Genomic DNA, 13,439 nt, shown 5'->3' with positions numbered 1-13,439 from the left:
AGTAACAAGGGGAGAGTGAGAGACACCATTCAGTGTGCTTACAGTAACAAGGGGAGAGAGAGAGACACCAGTCAGGGTACTGAGTGTCACAAGGGGAGAGAGAGAGACACCAGTCAGTGCACTGACAGTAACAAGGGGAGAGTGAGAGACACCAGTCAGTGTACTGACAGTAACAAGGGGAGAGTGAGAGATACCAGTCACTGTACTCAGAGTAACAAGGGGAGAGTGAGAGACACCAGTCAGTGCACTGACAGTTACTAGGGGAGAGTGAGAGACACCAGTCAGTGTGCTGACAGTGACAAGGGGAGAGAGAGAGACACCAGTCAGTGTGCTGACAGTTACTCGGGGAGAGAGAGAGACACCAGTCAGTGTGCTGACAGTAACAAGGGGAGAGTGAGAGATAACAGTCAGTGCACTCAGAGTAACAAGGGGAGAGTGAGAGACACCACTCAGTGTGCTGACAGTTACTTGGGGAGAGAGAGAGACACCAGTCAGTGTGCTGACAGTAACAAGGGGAGAGTGAGAGATAACAGTCAGTGCACTCAGAGTAACAAGGGGAGAGTGAGAGACACCACTCAGTGTACTGACAGTAACAAGGAGCGAGTGAGAGACACCAGTCAGTGTACTGAGAGGAACAAGGGGTGAGAGAGAGACAACAGTCAGTGTACTGAGAGTAACAAGGGGTGAGAGAGAGAGACACCAGTCAGTGTACTGACATTGACAAGGGGAGAGTGAGAGACACCAGTCAGTGCACTGACAGTAACAAGGGGAGAGTGAGAGAGACACCAGTCAGTGTACTGAGAATAACAAGGGGAGAGTGAGAGACACCAGTCAGCGTACTGACAGCAACAAGGGGAGAGAGAGAGTGACACTGGTCAATGTAGTGAGAGTGACAAGCGGAGAGTGAGAGACACCAGTCAGTGTACTGACAGTAACAAGGGGAGAGAGAGAGACACCAGTCAGTGTACTGACAGTAACAAGGGGTGAGAGAGAGACACTGCTCAGTGTACTGAGAGTAACAAGGGGTGAGAGAGAGACACCAGTCAGTGTCCTGACAGCAACATGGGGAGAGTGAGAGACCCCAGTCAGTGTGCTGAGTGTCACAAGGGGAGAGAGAGAGACACCAGTAAGTGTACTGACAGTAACAAGGGGAGAGTGAGAGACACCAGTTAGTGTACTGACAGTAACAAGGGGAGAGTGAGAGACACCAGTCAGTGTGCTTACAGTAACAAGGGGAGAGAGAGAGACACCAGTCAGGGTACTGAGTGTCACAAGGGGAGAGAGAGAGACACCAGTCACTGCACTCAGAGCAACAAGGGGAGAGAGAGAGACACCAGTCAGTGTACTGAGAGTAACAAGGGGAGAGAGAGAGACACCAGTCAGTGTGCTGAGAATAACAAGGGGAGAGAGAGAGAGACACCAGTCAGTGTCCTGAGAGGAACAAGGGGAGAGAGAGAGACACCAGTCATTGTACTGACAGTAACAAGGGGAGAGGGAGAGACACCAGTCAGTGTACTGACAGTAACAAGGGGAGAGAGAGAGACACCAGTCATTGTACTGACAGTAACAAGGGGAGAGGGAGAGATACCAGTCAGTGTACTGATAGTAACAAGGGCTGAGAGAGAGACACCAGTCATTGCACTGAGAGTAACTAGGGGAGAGTGAGAGACACCAGTCAGTGCACTGAGAGTAACTAGGGGAGAGTGAGAGACACCAGTCAGTGTGCTGAGAGTAACTCGGGGAGAGAGAGAGACACCAGTCAGTGTCCGGAGAGCAACAAGGAGAGAGACAGACACCAGTCAGTCGACTGAGAGTAACGAGGGGAGAGAGAGAGACACCAGTCAGTGCACTGAGAGTCACAAGCGGAGAGAGAGAGACACCAGTCAGTGTACTGACAGTAACAAGGGGTGAGAGAGAGAGAGACACCAGTCAGTGCACTGACAGTAACAAGGGGAGAGTGAGAGACACCGGTCAGTGCACTGACAGTAACAAGGGGAGAGTGAGAGACACCAGTCAGTGTGCTGACAGTTACTCGGGGACAGAGAGAGACACCAGTCAGTGTGCTGACAGTCACAAGGGGAGAGTGAGAGATAACAGTCAGTGCACTCAGAGTAACAAGGGGAGAGTGAGAGACACCACTCAGTGTACTGACAGTAACAAGGAGCGAGTGAGAGACACCAGTCAGTGTACTGAGAGTAACAAGGGGTGAGAGAGAGAGACACCAGTCAGTGTACTGACATTGACAAGGGGAGAGTGAGAGACACCAGTCAGTGCACTGTCAGTAACAAGGGGAGAGAGAGAGTGACACTGGTCAATGTAGTGAGAGGAACAAGGGGTGAGAGAGAGACACCAGTCAGTGTCCTGACAGTAACAAGGGGAGAGTGAGAGACACCAGTTAGTGTACTGACAGTAACAAGGGGAGAGTGAGAGACACCAGTTAGTGTACTGACAGTAACAAGGGGAGAGTGAGAGACACCAGTCAGTGTGCTTACAGTAACAAGGGGAGAGAGAGAGACACCAGTCAGGGTACTGAGTGTCACAAGGGGAGAGAGAGAGAGACACCAGTCAGTGTACTGACAGTAACAAGGGGAGAGTGAGAGACACCAGTCAGTGTACTGACAGTAACAAGGGGAGAGTGAGAGATACCAGTCACTGTACTCAGAGTAACAAGGGGAGAGTGAGAGACACCAGTCAGTGTACTGACAGTAACAAGGGGTGAGAGAGAGACACCAGTCAGTGCACTGACAGTTACTAGGGGAGAGTGAGAGACACCAGTCATTGTGCTGACAGTCACAAGGGGAGAGAGAGAGACACCAGTCAGTGCACTGACAGTTACTAGGGGAGAGTGAGAGACACCAGTCAGTGTGCTGACAGTAACAAGGGGAGAGAGAGAGACACCAGTCATTGTACTGACAGTAACAAGGGGAGAGTGAGAGATACCAGTCACTGTACTCAGAGCAACAAGGGGAGAGAGAGAGACACCAGTCAGTGTACTGAGAGTAACAAGGGGAGAGAGAGAGACACCAGTCAGTGTCCTGAGAGGAACAAGGGGAGAGAGAGAGACACCAGTCATTGTACTGACAGTAACAAGGGGAGAGGGAGAGACACCAGTCAGTGTACTGACAGTAACAAGGGGAGAGAGAGAGACACCAGTCATTGTACTGACAGTAACAAGGGGAGAGGGAGAGATACCAGTCAGTGTACTGATAGTAACAAGGGGTGAGAGAGAGACACCAGTCAGTGTACTGACAGTAACAAGGGGTGAGAGATAGACACCAGTCAGTGTCCTGACAGTAACATGGGGAGAGTGAGAGACACCAGTCAGTGTTCTGACAGTAACCAGGAGCGAGAGAGAGACACCAGTCAGTGTCCTGACAGTAACAAGGGGAGAGAGAGAGACACCAGTCAATGTACTGAGAATAACAAGGGGAGAGTGAGAGACACCAGTCAGTGTACTGAGAGTAACTAGGGGAGAGTGAGAGACACCAGTCAGTGTGCTGAGAGTAACTCGGGGAGAGAGAGAGAGACACCAGTCAGTGTACTGAGAGTAACAAGGAGAGAGAGAGACACCAGTCAGTGTACTGACAGTAACAAGGGGAGAGTGAGAGACACCAGTCAGTGTCCTGACAGTAACAAGGGGAGAGAGAGAGACACCAGTCAGTGTACTGAGAATAACAAGGGGAGAGTGAGAGACACCAGTCAGTGTACTGAGAGTAACCAGGGGAGAGTGAGAGACACCAGTCAGTGTGCTGAGAGTAACTCGGGGAGAGAGAGAGACACCAGTCAGTGTCCTGAGAGTAACAAGGAGAGAGAGAGACACCAGTCAGTCAACTGAGAGTAGCAAGGGGAGAGAGAGAGACACCAGTCAGTGTCCTGAGAGTCACAAGGGCAGAGAGAGAGACACCAGTCAGTGTACTGACAGTTTCAAGGGGAGAGTGAGAGACACCAGTCAGTGTACTGACAGTAACAAGGGGAGAGAGAGAGACACCAGTCAGTGCACTGACAGTAACAAGGGGAGAGTGAGAGATACCAGTCCGTGTACTGACAGTAACAAGGGGAGAGAGAGAGAGACACCAGTCAGTGTACTGACAGTAACAAGGGGGGAGAGAAAGACACCATTCAGTGTACTGAGAGTAACAAGGGGAGAGAGAGAGAGAGAGACACCAGTCAGTGTACTGACAGTAACAAGGTGTGAGAGAGAGACACCAGTCAGTGTACTGACAGTAACAAAGGTAGAGTGAGAGACACCAGTCAGTGTACTGACAGTAACAAGGGGTGAGAGAGAGAGCGAGACACCAGTCAGTGTGCTGACAGTAACAAGGGGAGAGTGAGAGACACCAGTTTGCGTATTGACAGTAACAAGGGGAGAGTGAGAGACACCAGTCAGTGTCCTGACAGTAACAAGGGGAGAGTGAGAGACACCAGTTAGCGTATTGACAGTAACAAGGGGAGAGTGAGAGACACCAGTCAGTGTACTGACAGTAACAAGGGGAGAGTGAGAGACACCAGTTAGCGTATTGACAGTAACAAGGGGAGAGTGAGAGACACCAGTCAGTGTACTGAGAGTAACAAGGGGAGAGTGAGAGACACCAGTCAGTGTACTGACAGTAACAAGGGGCGAGTGAGAGACACCAGTCAGTGTACTGAGAGGAACAAGGGGTGAGAGAGAGACAACAGTCAGTGTACTGAGTCTAACAAGGGGAGAGAGAGAGACACCAGTCAGTGTCCTGAGAGGAACAAGGGGAGAGTGAGAGACAGCAGTCAGTGTACTGACAGTAACAAGTGGAGAGAGAGAGACACCAGTCATTGTACTGACAGTAACAAGGGGAGAGAGAGAGAGAGACACCAGTCAGCGTACTGACAGTAACAAGTGGAGAGAGAGAGACACCAGTCATTGTACTGACAGTAACAAGGGGAGAGGGAGAGATACCAGTCAGTGTACTGACAGTAACAAGGGGTGAGAGAGAGACACCAGTCAGTGTACTGACAGTAACAAGGGGAGAGTGAGAGACACCAGTCAGTGTGCTGACAGTATCAAGGGGAGAGTGAGAGACACCAGTCAGTGTACTGACAGTAACATGGGGAGAGTGAGAGACACCAGTCAGTGCACTGACAGTAACCAGGAGCGAGAGAGAGACACCAGTCAGTGTCCTGACAGTAACAAGGGGTGAGAGAGAGAAAGAGACACCAGTCAGTGTACTGACAGTAACAAGGGGAGAGTGAGAGACACCAGTTAGCCTATTGACAGTAACAAGGGGAGAGTGAGAGACACCAGTCAGTGTACTGACAGTAACAAGTGGAGAGTGAGAGACACCAGTTAGCGTATTGACAGTAACAAGGCGTGAGAGAGAGACACCAGTCAGTGTACTGACAGTAACAAGGGGAGAGAGAGAGTGACACTCGTCAATGTACTGAGAGTAACAAGGGGAGAGAGAGAGACACCAGTCAGTGTACTGACAGTAACAAGGGGAGAGTGAGAGACACCAGTCAGTGTACTGACAGTAACAAGGGGAGAGAGAGAGTGACACTCGTCAATGTGCTGAGAGTAACAAGGGGAGAGAGAGAGACACCAGTCACTGTACTGACAGTAACAAGGGGAGAGTGAGAGACACCAGTCAGTGTACTGACAGTAACAAGGGGAGAGTGAGAGACACCAGTCCTGTGCAATCACTTGCCCTTTCCCCCACTGTCCAGGGCCCCAAACACTCCTTTCCAGGTGAAACAGGGATTTCCTTGTGACTTCTTTCCATTTACTGCACTGTATTCACTGCTCACTGTGCGGCCTCCTCTACAATGGGGAGACTGATCGCGGATTGGGCCATCACTTTGCTGAACACCTCTGCTCAGCCCGCCAGCCTCACCCTGACCTGCCGGTCGCTCGTCATTTTAATTCCCCGTCCCCCTCCCGCTCCGTCCCCTCCGTCCTCGGCCTCTCACACGGTTCCAGTGAAGCTCGAGGATCTTTCGATGAGGCACTTTGCAACCTTCAGGACTCAAACATTGATTTCAGATCATAATCACTGCTCCTGTTTTTTCAGGCAGCAGATCCTGGTGTTGGTTCTGATGTTGCCGTTTCCAGCTCCTCCAGACCCATCTTTTGTTTCTTTACTTGTCCCATTGCCACTCTCCTTGTTCTCACGTTATCGGGTGCTGACTCGACCTGTTCTCCTCGCACCATCATCCCTTTTGTCATTTAATCTCTCCTGCCCTCCGCCCGATCGGAGACCTTCCCTTTCGTTCTTTCCTCCCCCCCCCCACTCCCTTTGCCTGGCTCTGTACTTGTTTAAAAACCGTTAAATCTTTAACCTCTTCCAGTTCTGACTGAGAGTCAGCGACTTGAACCGTTCACTCTGTTGCTTTCTCCACAGATGATGCCTCACTTGCTGAGTATTTTCATCATTTTCTGTTTTTATATCAATGAGTTTCTCTCCCAGTCACAGGGACCCTGAAGCCCCGCCCACTCTTTGTTCCCAGTCACTAGGACCCTGAAGCCCCGCCCACTCTTTGTTCCCAGTCACAGGGACCCTGAAGCCCCGCCCACTCTTTGTTCCCAGTCACAGGGACCCTGAAGCCCCGCCCACTCTTTGTTCCCAGTCACAGGGACCCTGAAGCCCGCCCACTCTTTGTTCCCATTCACTGGGACCCTGAAGCTCCGCCCACTCTTTGTTCCCATTCACTGGGACCCTGAAGCCCCGCCCACTCTTTGTTCCCATTCACTGGGACCCTGAAGCCCCCGCCCACTCTTTGTTCCCATTCACTGGGACCCTGAAGCCCCGCCCACTCTTTGTTCACCGTCACTGGGACCCTGAAGCCCCGCCCACTCTTTGTTCCCGGTCACTGGGACCCTGAAGCCCCGCCCACTCTTTGTTCCCGGTCACTGGGACCTTGAAGCCCCGCCCACTCTTTGTTCCCGGTCACTGGGACCCTGAAGCCCCGCCCACTCTTTGTTCACCGTCACTGGGACCCTGAAGCCCCGCCCACTCTTTGTTCACAGTCACTGGGACCCTGAAGCCCCGCCCACTCTTTGTTCCCGGTCACGGGGACCCTGAAGCCCCGCCCACTCTTTGTTCCTGGTCACGGGGACCCTGAAGCCCCGCCCACTCTTTGTTCACAGTCACAGGGACCCTGAAGCCCTGCCCACTCTTTGTTCACAGTCACTGGGACCCTGAAGCCCCACCCACTCTTTGTTCCCAGTCACTGGGACCCTGAAGCCCCGCCCACTCTTTGTTCCCAGTCACTGGGACCCTGAAGCCCCGCCCACTCTTTGTTCCCAGTCACTGGGACCCTGAAGCCCCGCCCACTCTTTGTTCCCGGTCACTGGGACCCTGAAGCCCCGCCCACTCTTTGTTCCCGGTCACTGGGACCCTGAAGACCCGCCCACTCTTTGTTCCCGGTCACTGGGACCCTGAAGCCCCGCCCACTCTTTGTTCCCCGTCACTGGGACCCTGAAGCCCCGCCCACTCTGTCCTCTGTCACTGGGACCCTGAAGCCCCGCCCACTAGCCGTGACCACTCAAAAGCTAGCTGCGCCTGCGCCCTGCTGCCCACTGACTCATTCCCGCCTTTAGCGCGGGTTGCGGATCACCGTGGTAACCCGGGCCTATACAAAGAAAGACTTCCGCCGTCCCGGCTCCGTGAGTTGGCATTTCGGCCTGAGGCCGGAGCGTGTGTTGTGTTTGATGAGCCGCTGCTCCCCGGACCCGAATCCGCCTCTCGGTATCTCTCCGCCACCATCGCGCCCTGAGCTCCACTGTTGCAGATAGGGCGTATTCCCGACCGCGGAGCAGGCTGGGTAAGTCTCGGCGCCATTGAGAGGCGGAAGCACCGACTGGTAAAGGGCCTTTTATTATTATTATTGATAATAATAAAAAAAACACATAGCGGCGGCCTGGCCCTTAAATTTCCACTGGGGTGAATGAAGCGACTGAGGCAGGTTTGGACCTGGAACTTTAGTCGGAGCTTGAGGAGGTGATAAATAAACGCCTGAGGTTGAAGGCACGCGGGGCAGAGTGGGTAAAATGGTCCTGCCGTTACAGCGCATGCGCGACCCATGGATTTTTAACATCATTTGTAATTTATTATTTGCAGAATAATCGATGCAAAGAGAAGAGGAAAACTGGACACCGAATATCAGGTGGGCTCCATTATACGGGGGGAGGGGGTTAAGTCGAATTGGGCGGGTTTTGGATTTTTGGGGTTTTACGAACAAACATATGAATTAAGAGCAGGAGTAGGCCATTCGGCCCCTCGGGCCTGATCTGTCATTTGATAAGATCATGGCTGATCTGATTGTGACATCAACCCTACTTTCCCGTCTACCTTTGACTCCCTTGTTAATCAGGAATCTATCTAACTCAGCCTTAAAAATATTCAATGACCCTGCCTCCCCCGCTCTCTGGGGAAGGGAGTTCCACAGACTCACGACCTTCAGGGAAAAAATTCTCCTCATCTCCATCTTAAATGGAAGACCCCTTATTTTTAAACTGTGGCCCCTAGTTCTAGTCTCTCCCACAAGGGGAAACATCCTCTCAGCATCTATCCCTTCTCGTCCCCTCAGGATCTTATGTGTTTCAATAAGATCACCTCTCATCCTTCTAAACTCCAATGTATACAGGCCCAACTTGTCCAACCTTTCCTCATAAGATAACCCCCTCATCCCAGGAATCAGTCGAGTGAACCTTCTCTGAACCGCCTCCAAAGCAATTATGTCCTTTCTTAAATAAGGAGACCAAAACTGCACACAGTATTCTAGATGTGGTCTCACCAATGCCCTGAACAACTGTAGTAAAACATTTCCACGTTTATATTCCATTCGCCTTGTCGTGAATGACAACATTCCATTTGCCTTCCTAATCACTTCTTGTACCTGCATACCAACTTTCTGTGATTCATGTACTACGATACCCAGATCCCTCTGTACTTCAGAGTTCTGCAATCTCTCTCCATTTAAATAATATACTGCTTTTCTATTCCTCCTTCCAAAGTGGACAACTTCACATTTTCTCACATTATACTCCATCTACCAAATTTTTGCTCACTCACTTAACCAATCCATATCCCTTTGCAGACTCCTTATGTCCTCTTCACAACTTACTTTTCTACCGACCTTTGTGTCATCAGCAAATTTAGCAACTACACATTCGGTCATCCAAGTTATTGATATAGATTGTAAATAGTTGTGGCCCAAGCACTGATCCCTGTGGCACTCCACTTGTTACATCTTGCCAACCTGAAAATGACCCATTTATACCTATTCTCTGTTTCCTGTTAGCTAACCAATCCTTTATCCCCTACACCATGAGCTCTTATTTTGTGTAGTACCTTTGATGTGGCACCTTCTCAAAAGCTTTCTGGATATCCAAGTACACCACATCCACAGGGTCCCCTTTATCCATGTTGCTTGTTACTTCCTCAAAGAACTCTAATAAATTAGTCAAACACGATTTCCTGTTTTGGGGGTGGGAAAGAATGTTCCCACCCCCAAATGTTCCCTGAATTTCTATCCTGTATTTACAGTGAGGACTTTTGTAAACTCCTTTTACAGGTTATTAGAAGGGGAGGATTTGCAGACAGGAAATTCAAACCAAACATCATATCAAGATCTAACAGAGTCACTCGATTCATCAGGACCTGAATATCATCAGCCTTTGAATGTGGAAGGAGAAATGTTTATCTGTTGTGTCTGTGGGAAAAGATCAAACATCAGTGTGAGTGGAAAATCACCGAGACACACACACCCGAGTGAGAGTGTTCCAGTGCACTGAGTGTGGAAAGAGCTTTAACCAGTTACACAGCCTGAAAGAACATCGCACCGTTCACAGCGGGGAGAAACCGTCCACGTGTTCTGTGTGTGGACGAGGCTTCAACTGATCGTCCAACCTGGAGAAACACAAGGACACCCAGACCATGGAGAAACCGTGGAAATGTGGGGACTGCGGGAAGGGATTCAATTACCCATCCCATCTGGAAATTCATCGGCGCATTCACACCGGGGAGAGGCCGTTCACCTGCTCCGTGTGTGGGAAGGGATTCACTGTATTGTCCAACCTACTGACACACCAGCGAGTTCACAATAACAAGAGACCTTTTAAATGCTGTGACTGCGGGAACAGCTTTAAAAGCTCTGAGGAAGTACATAAGCACCAACTTGTTCACACGAACAAAGATCTGTTCACTTCTGCTTGCTGTGGGAAGAATTTCAGACAACCATCCAACCTCATTGAACACCAGTGTGTTGACAGGCGATTCACCTGCTCCGTGTGTGGGAAGGGATTCGCTCAGTCATCCAGCCTTCTGACACACCAGCGAGTTCACACCGGGGAGAGGCCGTTCACCTGCTCTGTGTGCGGGAAGGGATTCACTCAGTTATCCAACCTGCTGAGACACCAGCGAGTTCACAAATAACTGCAGTAGTTGGATTGTAGGAACAGGAGGAGGCCATTCAGCCTGTTGTGCGGGTTCTATCATTCAGTTCCATCGTGGTTGATCTGTATCTCAACTCCATTTACCCGCCTATGCATCAAATCCTGGGATAGCCTGACCCAACAAAAATCTATCAATCTCAGTCTTTTCCACTACCATTTCCTGGTTTATATCAGACAGGAGGAGATTGGTGTCAGTGACTGTGGGATTGGTTTATATCAGACAGGAGGAGATTGGTGTCAGTGACTGGGATTGGTTTATATCAGACAGGAGGAGATTGGTGTCAGTGACTGTGGGATTGGTTTATATCAGACAGGAGGAGATTGGTGTCAGTGACTGTGGGATTGGTTTATATCAGACAGGAGGAGATTGGTGTCAGTGAGTGTGGGATTGGTTTATATCAGACAGGAGGAGATTGGTGTCAGTGAGTGTGGGATTGGTTTATATCAGACAGGAGGAGATTGGTGTCAGTGTGCAATGAGGTGATGGCTCATGCAAGGCTTTGTGCTGTGGAGATTCTGGTGGATAATCGGGAATGTGGATAATGGAGGTCCTCTCTGAATAACTAGAGTCTCAGTCTCCTCCTGCGCAGAGGGATTTTTCACAGCCTTTTTCCATCCAGAGGTGCCATTGACGGACTATACCTGAAGACGTCAACATTTTTTCTTTACAGATGTTGCCAGACTTGCTGAGTGTTTCCAGCATGTTTTGGTTTCGTTTAAGATTTCCTGCATAAACAGCATTTTCTTTTTTGTTACACCCAGAAGTGTTTGATGGGACAGCGTAGAGGGAGCTTTACTCTGTATCTAACCCTGTACCTGCCCCGGGAGTGTTTGATGGGACAGTGTAGAGGGAGCTTTACTCTGTATCCAACCCGTGCTGTTCTTGCCCTGGGAGTGTTTGATGGGACAGTGTAGAGGGAGCTTTACTCTGTATCTAACCCTGTACCTGCCCTGGGAGTGTTTGATGGGACAGTGTAGAGGGAGCTTTACTCTGTATCTAACCCGTGCTGTACCTGTCCTGGGACTGTTTAATGGGACAGTGTAGAGGGAGCTTTACTCTGTATCTAACCCGTGCTGTACCTGCCCTGGGAGTGTTTGATGGGACAGTGTAGAGGGAGCTTTACTCTGTATCTAACCCTGTACCTGCCCTGGGAGTGTTCGATGGGACAGCGTAGAGGGAGCTTTACTCTGTATCTAACCCTGTACCTGCCCTGGGACTGTTTAATGGGACAGTGTAGAGGGAGCTTTACTCTGTATCTAACCCGTGCTGTACCTGCCCTGGGAATATTTCACTGGCATCCATCACCTCGATGAGAATAACATTTCACCCAATGATGTTGAGATAAACCCATCATCGTCTTCCCCCAGACACCGATCCTGAGGGACAGCAAGTGCCCCGAACACAGTGTGTTCGATATTTCAGCCCTGGGTCCAAGTCACAGACATTTCAGCTCCTGCACTTCTCCATTTTATTCAGACAGTAAAGAGCAGGTGGGAGGCTGCAGAGAGATTGCAGTCCCCGTGTGTTTCCTCTCCCACCTCCGCTCCCTGCCCATAGCTCAGTGTTTCATTCATGTGGGGGCCTCCTACAGGCTCTGAGTGTTAGTGGAACAGAGTCAAGATCTGCTTCACACCAGAGCCAAAACCACCCCCTCCGCACTTTCACACCAGCCGATTCGGACAGGGTGAGAACTGAGCACTGGACCTCAGCTCCCGGGTCTGACGCACAGCCTCTGTACTGTCTAATTCAAGGCCTTTTTAAAAGTCTCCCTCCCCATAAATGAGATGATTATTTTCTCCCCTTCCTTTTTGCCGTTTCAAACACTGCTCCCATATCCATGGGGACTCTCCCATCATCTCTCTCCTACAATCATGAAATTCTACAGGAGAGAAGGAGGCCGTTCAGCCCATCGTGCCTGTCCCGGCTCTACTAAAAGATCATCTTCTCCCCTGTTCGCTGTCCCAGACGCTGCTCTGCTATCCATGCGTTCAATCTGTATATTTTTGTAAGACGACAGTGCCTTTATGCCAAGGATGAGTTCTTGGATACAGAGTGTGAAACACTTACAGTTTATTAAAAGTTAAATGTTACATACGGCGAGTGCTGGGATTACGAAAGATGCTTTGCCGCACTGTTCCTCTACTCATTTTACCATTAAGTTTACATTTTTTATTCATCCTCCCAAAATGTATCACCTCACGTTTCTCTGCATTAAATTTCATCTGGCATCAATCTGCCCGACCTACTAACCTGTGTATGTCACATTGACATTTTACACTTTTTACGCTTGGTACTTATTTTGGCGTCATCTGGAGATTTTCATCTTGTGCCCCATGTACCCAAGCCCAAATTATGTCTCTATATTGAGAAGAGCAATGGACCCAACACTGACCCTGGGGGACACCACCGTTTACATCCCTCCAGTCTGAACAATATCCATTATCCACGACTCTCTGTTTTCTGCCCTTTCCCCAACTTCCTGTCCACGCTGCCCCACTCCCTTCAATTCCGTGAGTCTTAATTTTATCAACAAGCCTCCTGTGCGGCACCTTCTCAAACACCTTCAGACAATCCATCCACACAACACCCACTGCATTCCCTTTATCACCACACTGTGTTATTTCCTCAAATAATCCCTGCTGTCTGTCCTGAATTAATGTAAGGAGTCTTACAACACCAGGTTATAGTCCAACAGTTTTATTTGAAATCACAAGTTTCGGAGGCTTCCTCCTTCCACCTGACGAAGGAGGAAGCCTCCGAAAGCTTGTGATTTCAAATAAAACTGTTGGACTATAACCGGGTGTTGTCAGACTCCTCACATTTGTCCACCCCAGTCCATCACCGGCATCTCCACATCATATCCTGAATTGATCCATTTTACGAACTAATGTTGAAATCTTTGCTCCGCCCCACAGGGTTCCATCTGTTTGAACCACAACAGAAAGGTCCAGTTTTCTCCTGGAGTTTGAGATCAATCAGGTTTAAAAATGTTGCAGAGTTTCAGACAATGAGGGA

General features: G+C 49.9%; 1 pseudogene; it reads left to right on the top strand.

Annotated features, from left to right (window-relative positions):
- Window positions 1-12,518, top strand: part of LOC137308621 (zinc finger protein 585A-like) — a 52,705-nt pseudogene extending 40,187 nt beyond the window's left edge.
- The last annotated feature ends 921 nt before the right edge of the window (window positions 12,519-13,439 follow it).

The sequence above is a fragment of the Heptranchias perlo genome, unplaced genomic scaffold, assembly GCF_035084215.1.
Source record: "Heptranchias perlo isolate sHepPer1 unplaced genomic scaffold, sHepPer1.hap1 HAP1_SCAFFOLD_134, whole genome shotgun sequence".
In the NCBI taxonomy this organism is placed as follows: Eukaryota; Metazoa; Chordata; class Chondrichthyes; order Hexanchiformes; family Hexanchidae; genus Heptranchias; species Heptranchias perlo.
Note: the sequence above shows the minus strand (reverse complement) of the source record. Positions and strands in the feature narration are given on the sequence as shown.